The following is a 12983-nucleotide window of genomic DNA, read 5'->3' as shown; positions in this document are numbered from 1 at the left end:
AAGAAGAAGGAGCAGTAGGTGGGATCGAGATAGTAGAAGGTGCTGTAGGTAGCATGGATATTAGAGAACTACGAGAACCTAGAGCCACCAGAGCAATAAATCCTATGTATAAAACATAAATATGGAAGAGAAGAAAATGATCTCAATTAACATAAATGGACTTAATTCAGCAAATAAAAGAAAAAAAATTAAACAAACTAGGGATACTAAAATTGGATATAATTTGTCTACAAGAAGTGCATATTCAAAAGCAACACGAATACTTATTAAGGCAAGCAAAGCTGGGGAAAATGTTTACTTCATTGGTAACCTGTTAGAAAAGAGGAGTGATTCTTTACATCAAAGATGCAATCCCAGTGGAACAAATTTATACAGATGACGATGGAAGAATTTTGATGGTGGAAATTATGGACAATAATAAGAAAATGCTCCTAACAGCAATCTATGTGCCTAATGATAAGCAAGATGAATTTTACAGAAAGCTACACAGGAAAATAATGGATTTGGATTACTTAAATATTTGTATGATGGGAGATTTTAATGGAATTGTAGATAAGAATATTGGACTATAACTCACAAAAAACAACAAAGAGAAAGATACTCCCTAAATCCTTTTTTAAAATGATCGATGAGACAGGTTTAAAGGATGTTTGGAGAGAGAGAAATCCTACTAAAAATGATATAATTTTTTATTCAAATAGACGTTTATCTTAGTCTAGAATTGATATGATATGGGTAGTGACTGAATCGGCGTACAACATACAGGAAGACTGCTATCTTGTCACCCCCAATCCTAAAGTCCTGGGAGTTTTAACCCATTATAGGCTAGACAGAATAACAGTGTTGGAAGAGACCTTGGAGGTCTTCTAGTCCATCCCTCTGTTTAAGTAGGAGACCCTCTACCATTTCAGACAAGTGACGGTCCAGATTCTTCTTAAAAACCTCCACTGATGGAGCACCCAAAACCTCTGGGTCCCCCTGTTCCCCTGGTTAATTGTCCTCCCTGTTAGGAAGTTTCTCCTTAGTTCCAGGTAGCTTCTCTCCTGGATTAGTTTCCACCCATGGCTTCTTCTTCTCCCGCCTTCACGTTCTTTGGAGAAAAGGTGAATTCGGGGACCTGAGATCCCACCACCTCTACAAGTTGGTGTCCTGCGTGGGAGGGATGCGCACAATTCAACCCTCCTTTCTCCCACTCCGGGGGAGCACTTCAATCTGCAGGGGGGTGGGGGGGGCGGAGGGACAGTAAAAGTCATTTCCACGTCTGCTTTTGTGTGACGCGTTCCTGTATGTGTGAATATATCCACATATTTACCCACAAACACACAATCCTGAAGTGAGTTAGCATTAGATCTGTTTCTAATAGGAGAATTGTCTGATTTAATCCACCCTTAGCTTGCCTGCCCCATGGCTGTGAGGCTGTGGTCATTGCAGGAGACTTTAGAAGCCCCTTCTCTTCATTACAACCTTTGATCCTCTGTCTTTTTAAATACTCTTAGATGCTACAAGTGGCTTCATCAGAAGATTTGAGGCTAACCAAACACAGTTAATCCTCCACTTATGGCCACAATTGAGCCCAAAAGTTCTTTTGCTAAGTGAGACATGGGAAATTTTTGGAGCAAAACCCTGGAAAGGAGGAAGAGGAGGAGATCTGAGGGGTCCTTGGTGCTCTCTGAGCTTGCTTGTTTTCTTTCAAACGTTTCATGACCCAACTAGGGAATATCATCAGTGCTGGAAGGGAGGGAGGGTTGTGGAGAGGAAGGGGATGTCTGGAGGCCAAGGTGGCTGTGCCCCCGTCTGCTTTCTCCCAACAGCCTAGTGACTTCGGAGAGGAGACCTGGCAGCTGAGCCAAAGAGGGTCTTTGGGGGGGATGGTCCTCTCTGGGCCCCTTTTCCCCCAGGGAAGGAGACCACGGGGGTCCTTGATGGAGGAGCCTCTCGGAGGCTGGTCTCCCAACCAGGGGAGGCTCCCCCACATGATGCCCCCTCCCCCCACCCCCCCACCCAACCTGGCTGCCATTTCAGATGGAGAGGCTCCCCTCCCCCCTCCCTCCACAAGGCCCAGTTGAGCCTCTCTGGTGTCTCAGCCGCCCTTTTCTTCCTAAGCGTTTCTGAAAAGAATCGGAAGCCGTTGTGTTTCTGCAAAGCGTTTATCGAATTACAGCCACGGACAAAGAGCTCGGATGCATTTTCTTGAAGGCTCCACAATTGGGGACCCATCAAGGAAATTAAAAGGATGACAGAAGAACGGGGCCTTTTGTCAGGCTGGGGAAGCCCCCCCCCCAATCTCTGGGAGGGGCTCTGTTTACCCCTTGCCCGGCCAAAGGGCTCTTCTTATTTAGCCCTCTCCGTCTTTTGAAGTCCGGCTGGGAAGGAGAGAAGAACGGCGGGCAGCCTGGAGGTGGCCGGCTCTCCCCATTGAAGCCAAGGGGTCCCACCTGGCAACGAAGGAGGCTCCGGAGCTCTTCAGTGGGGGACCGTTGCCCTGGGCTGCCCCAGATGGGATGGGAACAGGTGATGCCCCCCCCCCTCCGCCCTCCTGCTCTGCCTTTTGTTCCCACCGGAGACGGAAGAGAGAAGGAGCCAGATGATCGGGAAGATAGGCGCTTTGGGCCTCCATTGTCCAGGGCTTGAGAAAATGGCTTCTTGGTCAGCGTCCAGAACTGATGGAAGCCGAGGGCCGCTACACAAAGGCCCTTCAGCTGTGGGCCGAGAGTGGAAGACAGCCCTGGCCTTGTTCTCTCTGCCCAGCGGCCCCTCCCCTCCCCCTCTCCCCAGCAGGAGCTCTCCCTTTGGGGCTCCCTGAGGGTCTGGTCAAGAAGGGTTCCTGGAGGCCATCCTTCTCCCACGGGCTCAAGACCCTGGAGCCCCCACCTGGGAAGGTCCTTGGCCCTGTGCCCTCCAGCGGTGGGTCCAGTAAGTGGGGTCTCCCGAGCAGACCTCTGGCTTCTGCTCCATTGGCCATCGAAGGTCCTCTTCAAGGCAACACGGGGAAGTCGCAAGAGGACTCTGTGCGATGGCTTGGCAGTGGCCCATCCTTCCTTCATTCATCCATTCGAGGGAAGGTCCCGTCAGAGGGCAGAAGAGACCCCTCTGGATGCCAGCAAAGGCAGCCCAGGGTGCCCGAGGGCCCTGCTTAGCCAGGCAGCAGTGGGCCCATCGCCTGACGGCCCACTTTTCTGCCAGTCCTTCCCCCAACAGCCCCATCCTGAGCTATCTCATAAGCCCGGACAACAGGGAGAAGGCTCTGTATTCGCTCGGTTGGTCTTCAGTCCAATATCCCTGAATCCGTGCAGTGAAAGTCCGTGGAGCTGTTCAATCATTGGTGAGAACGGAAGACGCTTCTTGGATGAGAAGGGAAACCTTTTCAAGAGGGGGAAAAACCCCAGGAGGTCCAGTTGCCATTTAGAGAAAGGGGCAATTTGGGGCAGTTCAGGGGTCACGGAGGGCAAATTCAGAGGGGACCCATGTTCAACCTTCAAACATTTTCCCCTGGTGTTTAACCCTCTAGTGCAGTGTTTCTCAACCTTGGCAACTTGAAGATGTCCGGACTTCAACTCCCAGAATTCCCCAGACAGCATTCACTGTCCTAGATGGACACATGCGCTGTGCACACCACCATCCTGTGACACCCAGCTGCCCAGCGGAGGTCATGCAGGAGGCGCATGATGTGCACGCATGCACAATGGGCTGGTCGTGACATTAAACGGTCATGGAATATTGGTGGTGGCCAAAGAAGGCGCTTCTCCTGGCTGCTACTGGTACGGCCGTATCGCCTGGAACCCACCACTGTAAAAGCCCCCCTCCCAGTTCTTTACTTTGAGGAACTCATGAGTTTAGGTAGACTCAGGAAGGGCTCGGAGGGTCCTTCCCACAAGACAGGTGGAAACTGGGGTGGCTTTGAGTCACCCCCAATTTTCGGTGATGTTGGGGCCAAAGGTCCACCAGCCTCTCCTCTGGGAATTAGAAGGGGGCAGCTGGTTTTTCCCTCCCGGAGTCCTCTGGAAGCCCAGGTGTGATTCCCCCTTCTCCCTATGGGGGGGGGTTGTTCTGGAATGAGCCTGGCCCCCTGTAGTGACCCCCCCCCCCACTGGGCCAGCCCTGGCAGTGGGGTTGGGGCAGCTGGGAAGCAGCCCTCGGTGGCTGCTGGTCTGACTTGCCAGGGCCCCTGCCGGAGCAGAGCCACCATAGGGGTTCAATTTCTTCTGATCTGTGGGTGCAAAGCAGGGGGGGGGCTCCAGATTCCGGTCACCATCTGGGTTCCAAATCCCTAGGAATCTGCAAACAGCCCATCCGGACGACCCAGGAGATTCCTTGAGTTCCTTTGTTTGTTGGGAAAAAATCCTGGTGACTTCAGGCCGCCGTGGATCAGTCCGGCTCCCCTCGCGCCGTGACTTCCGTGCTCCCTGTGAGGGTGTCGTGAGTGCAGAGTTAACATAATGCACAGAAAGACTTTCGGAGAGCAAAGAAAGAGGACACACAATTAGAGCCGTTTTGTGGGCTGGAGGGAGGCTCGGGTTGTGCTCCAGACAATAATAGCAGCGATCTGAAGATGATTAATCCAGAGGAGTTTAATATTGGAACAAGCTGTGTTGTTCAGTTCATCCCCGGGTTTCAGCTTTTCGGCAGTTTATGCCTCCAAATGTTTTTCTCTCCTTAAAAAAATAAACTCTCTTAAAATATGAGCTCCTTAAAGAGCAGACACACAATTGCGTAACTGGAAAAGGATTCTTCTGGTTCCTTTTTTTTTTTCCCTGTGCCGAGCATTTGAAGCAAATATGCTTAAACCTGTTTTGAATGTTGATTTAGTTTAATCTCAGTCTAGTTTAGTTTTACTATTTTGCATTTGGTTGAATTCAGTCTACTGTTTGCATTTCCTCAATTAATATAAATTGTGAGCTTCCATGTAGATTTAAATTAGTGTATTTTTACTGGAAAAGTCTTTCAGATTGTACACGGTGTTCACTGAACTTCAGACTAGATGTTGCTCAAGAACATTTTATTTTTTCATGTTTATTAAGACATTTGTAGAAGAGAGACAGTTTTGGTGTTTTAAAAAATCTTCCTTTCCATGACAGCCGTCTGGATCCATTTTTAGAGAGGGGCGATTTCACTCATTAATATCAAGCCATTTCTTTTGATGCTCGAAGGACAAAATCCCGCACAGGCTGGAATCTGCTCCCCTCTCCGTCCCCATTTGGAATTTTAATCCCCCCCCCCCCCGTTTTTTAAGGACTTTTGCATTGCTGCAAGAATACAGCCTCCATTATTCTACACCAGAGGAGCCTTTGATAAAATTAAAAACCCAGAACCAGAAACATCTTACTGAGTTAATGAGGGAAAATCGCTCGGCTGAATTTTCCTGCCTATTTCAAAGGGCAGCGTAACCCGAGACACGAACAGGGAACACGTTTGGGGAAACCCAGCCTCATGGCACAGACATTTTAGGATAATTTAGGCTTACTAATGCTACCTTTTTTTAAAAAAAAAAATCCAGATTTGTTACCATAATTCTTTTGTAAACATTTGGCGGCTGTGCAGCGTAAAGGCTTCTTGAAGCGCTCCCATTTTTTCCCAGTGGCTCTCCGGTGGAGGAGGAGGAGGAGGAGGAGGAGGAGGAGGCGAGGAGGGCCACGATCCAGGGCCAAGAGGCACCCTGGCGGAGATGCCTTCCTGACAAAACCATGGCAATTATCCTGCTGAGGTTCCATTGTTGATTCCCTGAATGCCTGAACCGAGTCTTGGAGAAAAGCACTTTAGCCCATCGATTGCGAGATAACGCGGCAGCCACAAATGTATAATGAATTCCCTTCCGCCCCCAAGTAACTTCGATGTGAGACCCAGGAAAAGCGGGGGGGGGGGGAGGGAGAAGGGGTGCAGGGTTTGGGGAGAAGCACCTCTTCCTAGCGTGCAAATTAACCGACTCCATCCTGGGAAACGTGTTGAGGAATTGCTTACTTGTGCTAAGCTGGATGGAGGCTACGGTGATGCTCTCAGATCCATCAAATCTCACCTGGCCAAGGAAAGGGGCAGCAACTGAAGATGCCTCTCTGATGGTCCCTTTAGAGAATCCCCCCCCCTTGCAGTTCTTTCCACCTCTTCTCCTCCTCTTCTGCAGCCAGGAGCCAACAAGAGTCCTTCGGGAGAAAACCCCCAGCCCCATCTGGTTGCCACCTCCAGACGAGACACGGGGGCTGCCTGCACAACTGCTCGATTTCAGCTCTTCAGTGGGGTTTTAGGAGGAAATGCTGGTACTGTGGGATCCTGGGCAAGACGGTGAAGAAAGAAGAAAAGAAATGGAAGGAAGGAAGGAAGGAAGGAAGGAAGGAAGGAAGGGAGAGAGAGAGAGAAAGAGAGAAAGAGAGAAAGAGAGAAAGAGAGAAAGAAAGAAAGAAAGAAAGAAAGAAAGAAAAAGAAAGAGAGAGAGAAAGAAAGAAAGAAAAAGAAAGAAAAAGAAAGAAAGAAAGAAAGAAAGAAAGAAAGAAAGAAAGAAAGAAAGAAAGAAAGAAAGAAAGAAAGAAAGAGAAAGAAAGAGACTTAGCAAATGTTTGGCCTCTTGGTCAGAGGAGGCACAAAACAGGATGACCTTCTGCAAATGGCACAACGCACAACTTGGTTTTCTGCCGGGATCTTTTGAATCAAAGCTGGGCCCCGTTCTTCCTCCACGCTTTCTTCCCCGCAGCCAGCATTTATGAAGTGGTTGTCTGATCTGTGCCCACTGACACACCTGTTGGAGCAATTAATCCCGCTCCGGTGACTGAGAGTCCACAGAGGTGAAAGGGACAAGTGGCGAAATCCCTTCCGGTGTCTCCCAGATGTGCAGACCAAGGACGGGGCCTTCCTTCAGGCCGGCTGAATCCCTTGGGAGAAACGGTCCCCAGCGCCTTTGAAGAAGAATGGAAGAAAAGGAATGTCCAATGCTCGAGTGATCTCCAAGTGGATCCATATCAGAACAGTACATTGTATTTTGCCTATTTATATTTTTGTAGCCTTTTACTTATATTGTTTTATCTTTTTAATATTGTAAACCTTCCAGAGTTTACCTAATGGTAAGATGGGCGGCCAATCAATGTAATAAATAAATAAAATAAAATATATATTATAATGATGAAAAGCTCTCAAGGATCATAACATTAAAAATAAAACAATGCTCTTGCTGGCCTGTTGACTTCTCCAAACTTAACCTTTTGACTTCTTGGTATAGAAAATAAAGTAAAAATGTTGTAAATAAATTTTAAAATAAGAGTTCAAATCTAATAGAATCGTTTCAGAATAGGTTTTCTGGCTGAATCCCATTTTTTCCTCCTAGTGGTTCCAGGGATATAAAAGGTCATTAAAGGAACCTTAACTCCTCAGGACAATGAAAGGGGGGGTTGAAGGGCAGCTGAGGGTCTTCCCAGGTGCCCTTTGGAAGGATGGACTCTTGAAGTGATTGTGATTGGGGAGTTTGGCTCCTTTGCTGCCCTCCTGTCTGAGCTCCCTGCACAGGGAAGCCGCCTCCGGGGGTTGTTAAGGCAATGTTTCTCAACCTTGTCAACTTGAAGATGTCCGGACTTCAACTCCCAGAATTCCCCAGCCAGCGAATGCTGGCTGGGGAATTCTGGGAGTTGAAGTCCGGACATCTTCAAGTTGCCAAGGTTGAGAAACACTGTGTTAAGGGACCGTTCAACCTTACAACGGCACTGAAAAAGGCAACTTATGACCGGTTTTTCACTCTTATGACCGCTGCAGCATTTCCCCCGGGGTCACGTGATCAAAATTCAACCACTTGGCAACTGACTCAGGTTTACAACGGTCGTAGTGTAATCACTGGATCACGTGATCCCCTTTTGCGACCTTCTGACAAGCAAAGTCCATGGGGAAACCATGTTCACTTAACGGCCGTGCTATTAACTTAACAACTGATGTGTTTCACTTTACAACGGTGGCAGGAAAGTTTGTAAAAATGGGGCTTAGCAACAGAAAAGTCCAGACTGAGCAGACAGACCCCCTCATGAGTGGGTGGGTGGGGGGTCTTCAGAGCTGATCAAGACGTCTCCCCGTAAGGGGGGGGGTTCAACCTTAGCTGGCTGGAGAATTCTGGGAGTCAAAGTCCACAAGACAGACCCCCCCCATAAGTGTTCCCAGGAGTGGGGGAGGGAAGGAGAGCCCCTCCCTCCAGAGGGGGCATCTGGCAGCTTGCCTGCTCCCTTGTGAGGGGGGCTCAGAGGAGTGGGGAGGGGGCTGTGCCCATAATTGGTACTGTCTTCATTGGGTGGGCCGATGGGGGGGGGGAGTCCTGCCTGGCTGAATGGCCCAGGGAGGCTTTGTCTGAAAAATGCTTTCCAGCCCCAGCTCATTCATGGCGCTTTTCATCCTCCTCCACACAAACCCCTCTCCCTTCTAGCACTGATGACGTTACCTAGTTGGCTCATGAAACGTCTGTCCTCCTCCTCCTCCTCCTCCTCCTCCTCCTCAAATCCCCCTCCCTTTTAGCATTGATGGTGTTACCTAGTTGGGTCATGAAACGCCTGCAAGGAAGCAACCGAGCACCAAGGACCCCACAGTCCTCCTCCTCCTCCTCCTGGCAGAAAGAACCATGAGGACAGGCGCCTTGGCCCTTAAATAAAAAGGCTTTCGACCGAAATGCCAAGCAGAATCGGGTCGGGCCCCTTCTTCAGGCGCCCCGAGGAAATCTTCTTCTCCGGAAAGTTTTGACCCCGCCGCCCGTTCCTTGCCCGTCTGCCTGGCCCGCCAGACGGAGGAGGAGGAGGAGGAGGAGGAGAGGGAGAGGAAGAGGAGGCTTTCAGCCGCGGCGCACGTGCTCCCCTTCCCGCCCGTCCTTTGTTCCTTCCGTGGCCGGCCGGGGAGGGAGCCGATCCCGGGACTGGATCCTCCCGCGGCAATCGGGGCTAAGGACGGTTGTGCCGGACTGGCAAAGGGGGGAGGGGGCCTTCAGCACTTGGAGGGGGAAAAAACCCAGAATTGGGGGGGGGGTCAGGAAGGGAGGCTCCTCCCAGCCCGAGCGGAGACCCGCCTAGCGGGGGTGGGGGGCGTCCCGGGGCGTCTGAACCAACCTGCCCACTCGGACTTTGCTGCCGGGCCAAGTTCGCCCACCCCCAGCAGCCGTTTGCGGGCATCCCCGCCAGGGGGCGCTCAAGGGAGACGTGAGTGGCGGGGGAGGGGGGGGCTGTGGGGTCCTAGCGGAGTCCCCGCCACCCCCCTGGGGCAGATCCCTGGGAGAAGGGCCGGAGGGCGCAAGGGGGAGCCAGCAGCCCAAGGAGAGCAAGAGGAGGGGTCGGGGGTCCCACTCCAGACCGGCCCTTTTCCACCTGCAGCTGGGAGGAACGGCTGCAATCCCACCCACCCAAACAGACCGAGGGAAGGAGGGAGGGGCTCCCCTTGACAGTGACCCACTCAAGGGTGGGGGGTCAGTCTGGATTTGATTTCTCAACTTTTCATCCTCTTGATCCTCCTTTAAATCCCTTTGGTTTCAGCCTCCCGTTGCAGGTTTTGATGGAATGCTTGGATTCTTTCCATTTCCCTCGGTGGCTTCCGTGAATCGTCCCCAGCTCATCCCAGGGTGTGCAGGGCCCCTTTTCCATGCTGGAACAAGGCTGGGAGGGAAGCCGGAGTCTCCCCTGATCTCTTGGGGAGCCTCTTCCGGAAACTTATCAGAGGGCCCTGGGACTCTGCTGAAGAACAGGGCTGGGAGGGACCTTGGAGGCCTTCTAGTCCAACCCCTGCTCTGGCAGGAGACACGTGGCTCCCTGGCCTCTTCTTGCCCTTCTGGTTCACTTTTATGTTTCAACGGAAGCTTCATTGATCCTGATTCATCTCTTGCTGCTTGCATGTTCGCTGTGAGTTTATGCACTGGAGACCAATTCCTTGTGTGTCCCCATCACTCATGGCCAGTGAAGGGTTTGATCCCAATTCTACTGTCCGGCAAAGTTGGTGAAGGCTTTGCAATATTAGCTTTATGCTCGATCTCCTCCACCGATTCTCAGCCCAAGAATATTGGCTGCTCCCGGACAGCCTCTGGCTAGCTGGTTCTTCCCAGGCAAGGACGGAGGAAGGGAAGGGATTTCTTGGGAAAGCAGCTGGAAGCGAAGGTTGCGAAGCAACTAGTCTTAAATAGAGGACTCCCTGCGTTTCCTTCTGGATTAAATTGGGAGACTCCAAGAAGAGTCCATCAAGTGCCAAGGTCAACCCCTTCCTTCTGCCCACCTTCTGTGGCTCTGCTGCCCCCGCGTCCCCGCTGACCATCCCAGGGATGCTTCCTCGGATGCTCCTGCCATTACCTTTGGCCGGAACTGAAGCTCCCTGGACAGTTGGGGGTCCAGTTCTGCTGGTTCCTACTCAGCAGCTCCTCAAGTAGCCAAAGGAAGCCACCGTCCCACGGTCCCTTTCCTCCCCCCGAGGAGGCCCGCAGGATGCCAGGAGGGCTGGAAAAGGCCGTGTGCTCAGAGCCCCTAATGGAAACAGATGAGCTGGGCCCACGGGGGCCGTTCACAGCCCTCTTTGTCAGGGCGACGTTGAGCGATGACGGCCCCGCGCAGGCCCTTTTCCAATAAGTCCCCCCTGTCAGCCGAGAGACGGATGGGCTCCTCGGAGGGGACGGCAGGCCGGCCATCCGTCATCCGTGGCTCGGCTTAAAGTTTGGGAAGGCAGCGTGATCCCCAGCCCACGGGCGGCCCTGCCACTTGCCAATCCGGGTCTCCTGGCACGGCAGCCGTCCTGCACGGAGGGGGCAGAGAGCCCAAGTGATTTACGGCCGGCTCTTCCTAATTGCATTCCAGCCGGCAGGAAAATGGATGGACTCGTCTGCCTGATGGATGGCTCACCCAGGCCCTCATCCGCTTAGGTGGCCTAAGACGGGCCTAATACAGGCGGGGGGGGCTGCTGCAGGAGGACCTGTCTAGGCCAGGGCTCCCCCCTTCCCAGCTTTGGTGGGGGGGAGGGAATGGACCTCTGTGAGCGGCAGGTGCGTGCAGCGCTGTTTGCACAAACGGAGCTTCACACGTGCACATGGGGATGTCCACTGCTCGTGCCAAGGGCGCTGCACACCCGCGCATGCCTTCTGCTTGTGTGGCCCGGTTCCGAAGGGGCTGCAGGCCAGGCAGCCCTGGTCTAGACCAGCAGGATAACGGGGGGGGGGAGGGGGGCGGCTGGTGCAGAAGCCCAGCGGGTGGCAGAGGAGAGGCGGCCTGCGAGGGGCCTCGGGGTCTCCTTGGCTGGGAGAAGAGCTCTGAGCGGCTGGGGCAAGGGGCTCCAGAAGAGCCGCACGTGGGCCGTGCTTGCCCCAAAGATGCTCCCAGGGGCCCCAAAGAACGGAAGAAGCTTCTTGGATGAAAAGCGAAAGGTCTTCCAGGGGAAAAAAGGAAGCTCAGTTGCCACTTGTGGATAATGTCTGGGGACGCGCCCCCCCCCCCAAAACCCTTTGAGGTTTACTCCTTGCTTTCTCCGGGGAGTGCAAAGGAGGAGGAGCAGTCCGAGCAGGTACACCATACAGCTTTTAATAAAAGTTACAACAGGAGGAGATACCTATGTACAGTTCAAATCCACATGCTACTATTTAACGCAGGTTAATTGGTCGACCCCCAGAGCCCCCCGCTTTACCTGCTGAATCCAACAGCTGCCTTGCCCGGCCAGGGAGGGTCCCTTATGCGAATCCCAAGTTTTGTGCAACAGCTTGTGCCAAAAGAAAAAAAGTCACCTGTGTTCCCCCACCTTAGTTTTAGAAATATCCACCCGGAATAGCTAAGCGGAAAAGTCCGTTTCTGTCTGCGGAGAGAAGGACGTTGTGTGCACATAATTCATGAAGGGCCTGTAGAGAAGCTGGGGGGTCGCAGGGCGTTGTGGCTGAATCCAAGGGGGTTTCCCTTTTGCAAGGCTCTCCCGGTTTGTGGCCAGTTAAGCCACTGCAGCCACCGATTCAAAAAGTCACCTGCACATTTGATTCCAGGGAAGCTCGAAAGGTGGAGGTTGAGAAAACTCCTCGGAAGAGGGAAGCCGGAGGGAGGGAGGGAGGAGGAAAGGCCAAGGGGGGCTCCTGCGATGGGGAAGACAAAGGGGGCTTTGAGAGACAGAGGACGGGGGAGACCCTTCCCCAACTGTGGCAACCTTGAGGTGCAGGGCTGGCTGAGGAATTCTGGGGGGTTGAAGCCCCAGGGCTTGAAGCTGCCAAGGCTGGGGACCCCCCACTTCAGACGAGGGGGGGGCATTTCAGCCAAGGGCAAATCCTGGCTCCGAGCTGGGAGGGCACAAGAAGGGATGGATGGGCAGAAGAGGGGAGTGGGGGAGACCCCCTTCCCAAGGGGCAGCCCTAGAATATCCGAGGGGTGAGGAGGAAGAGGCACTACAAGCCGGGAGTTTTACTTAGAACCGGCTGGAGAGGGCAGGGCCCAGCCCCAAAAGAGGCCACCAATAGCCAAAATGGGGCGGCCACAGCAGGAGCCGGGCGTGCTCCCTACAGCCGCTCTCCTGGGGGCTGCCTGGGCTGCTGCAGAGACAGGTGAGCCCCTCGGCCCCTCCCTTTGGCAGGCCCATGGGGCACAGCAGAGGGGGACAAGATGCAGGTGGGAGGGGACCCCCCTTGTCCTTCTCTGGATAAGGCAAAGCAGGCGGCTGGGGGCTGGGCTCAGAAAGGGCCCCTTGAGGGAGGGCACCTTTGGCAAAGGCCCTGGTCCTGCTCCCTTGGCCTGGGACCAGCAGGCACAGCCGTCTTCAGAGGTGTATTTCCCTCCGGGCTGAGAGCCGCCTCACTGGGGCAGGTGACCCATGGGGCAGGTTGGACTGGAAGGCAAGGAGGAAGGAGGATGATCAGCTCCAGCTGAACCAGGGCTGGGGGGAGGTTGGGGCCGGTCTTGGAGGCACGGAGGGTCTGGACGTGAAGCTGGACTCTGCAGAGCCTTCTGGGCCACCCCTCTGTCCTCCCAGCCACGGGCCAGACTGAGAGAGGAGGGACCCCAAGCCCCTTCCCCAACTCTACGCTTCTCTCCCAGAGG

This window comes from Thamnophis sirtalis, unplaced genomic scaffold (genome assembly GCF_051295495.1).
Source record: "Thamnophis sirtalis isolate CommonGarterSnake01/CBP01778 unplaced genomic scaffold, rThaSir2_p1.2 scaffold_10, whole genome shotgun sequence".
In the NCBI taxonomy this organism is placed as follows: Eukaryota; Metazoa; Chordata; class Lepidosauria; order Squamata; family Natricidae; genus Thamnophis; species Thamnophis sirtalis.
The sequence above is the reverse complement of the archived record's forward strand: the minus strand, read 5'-3'. Positions refer to the sequence as shown.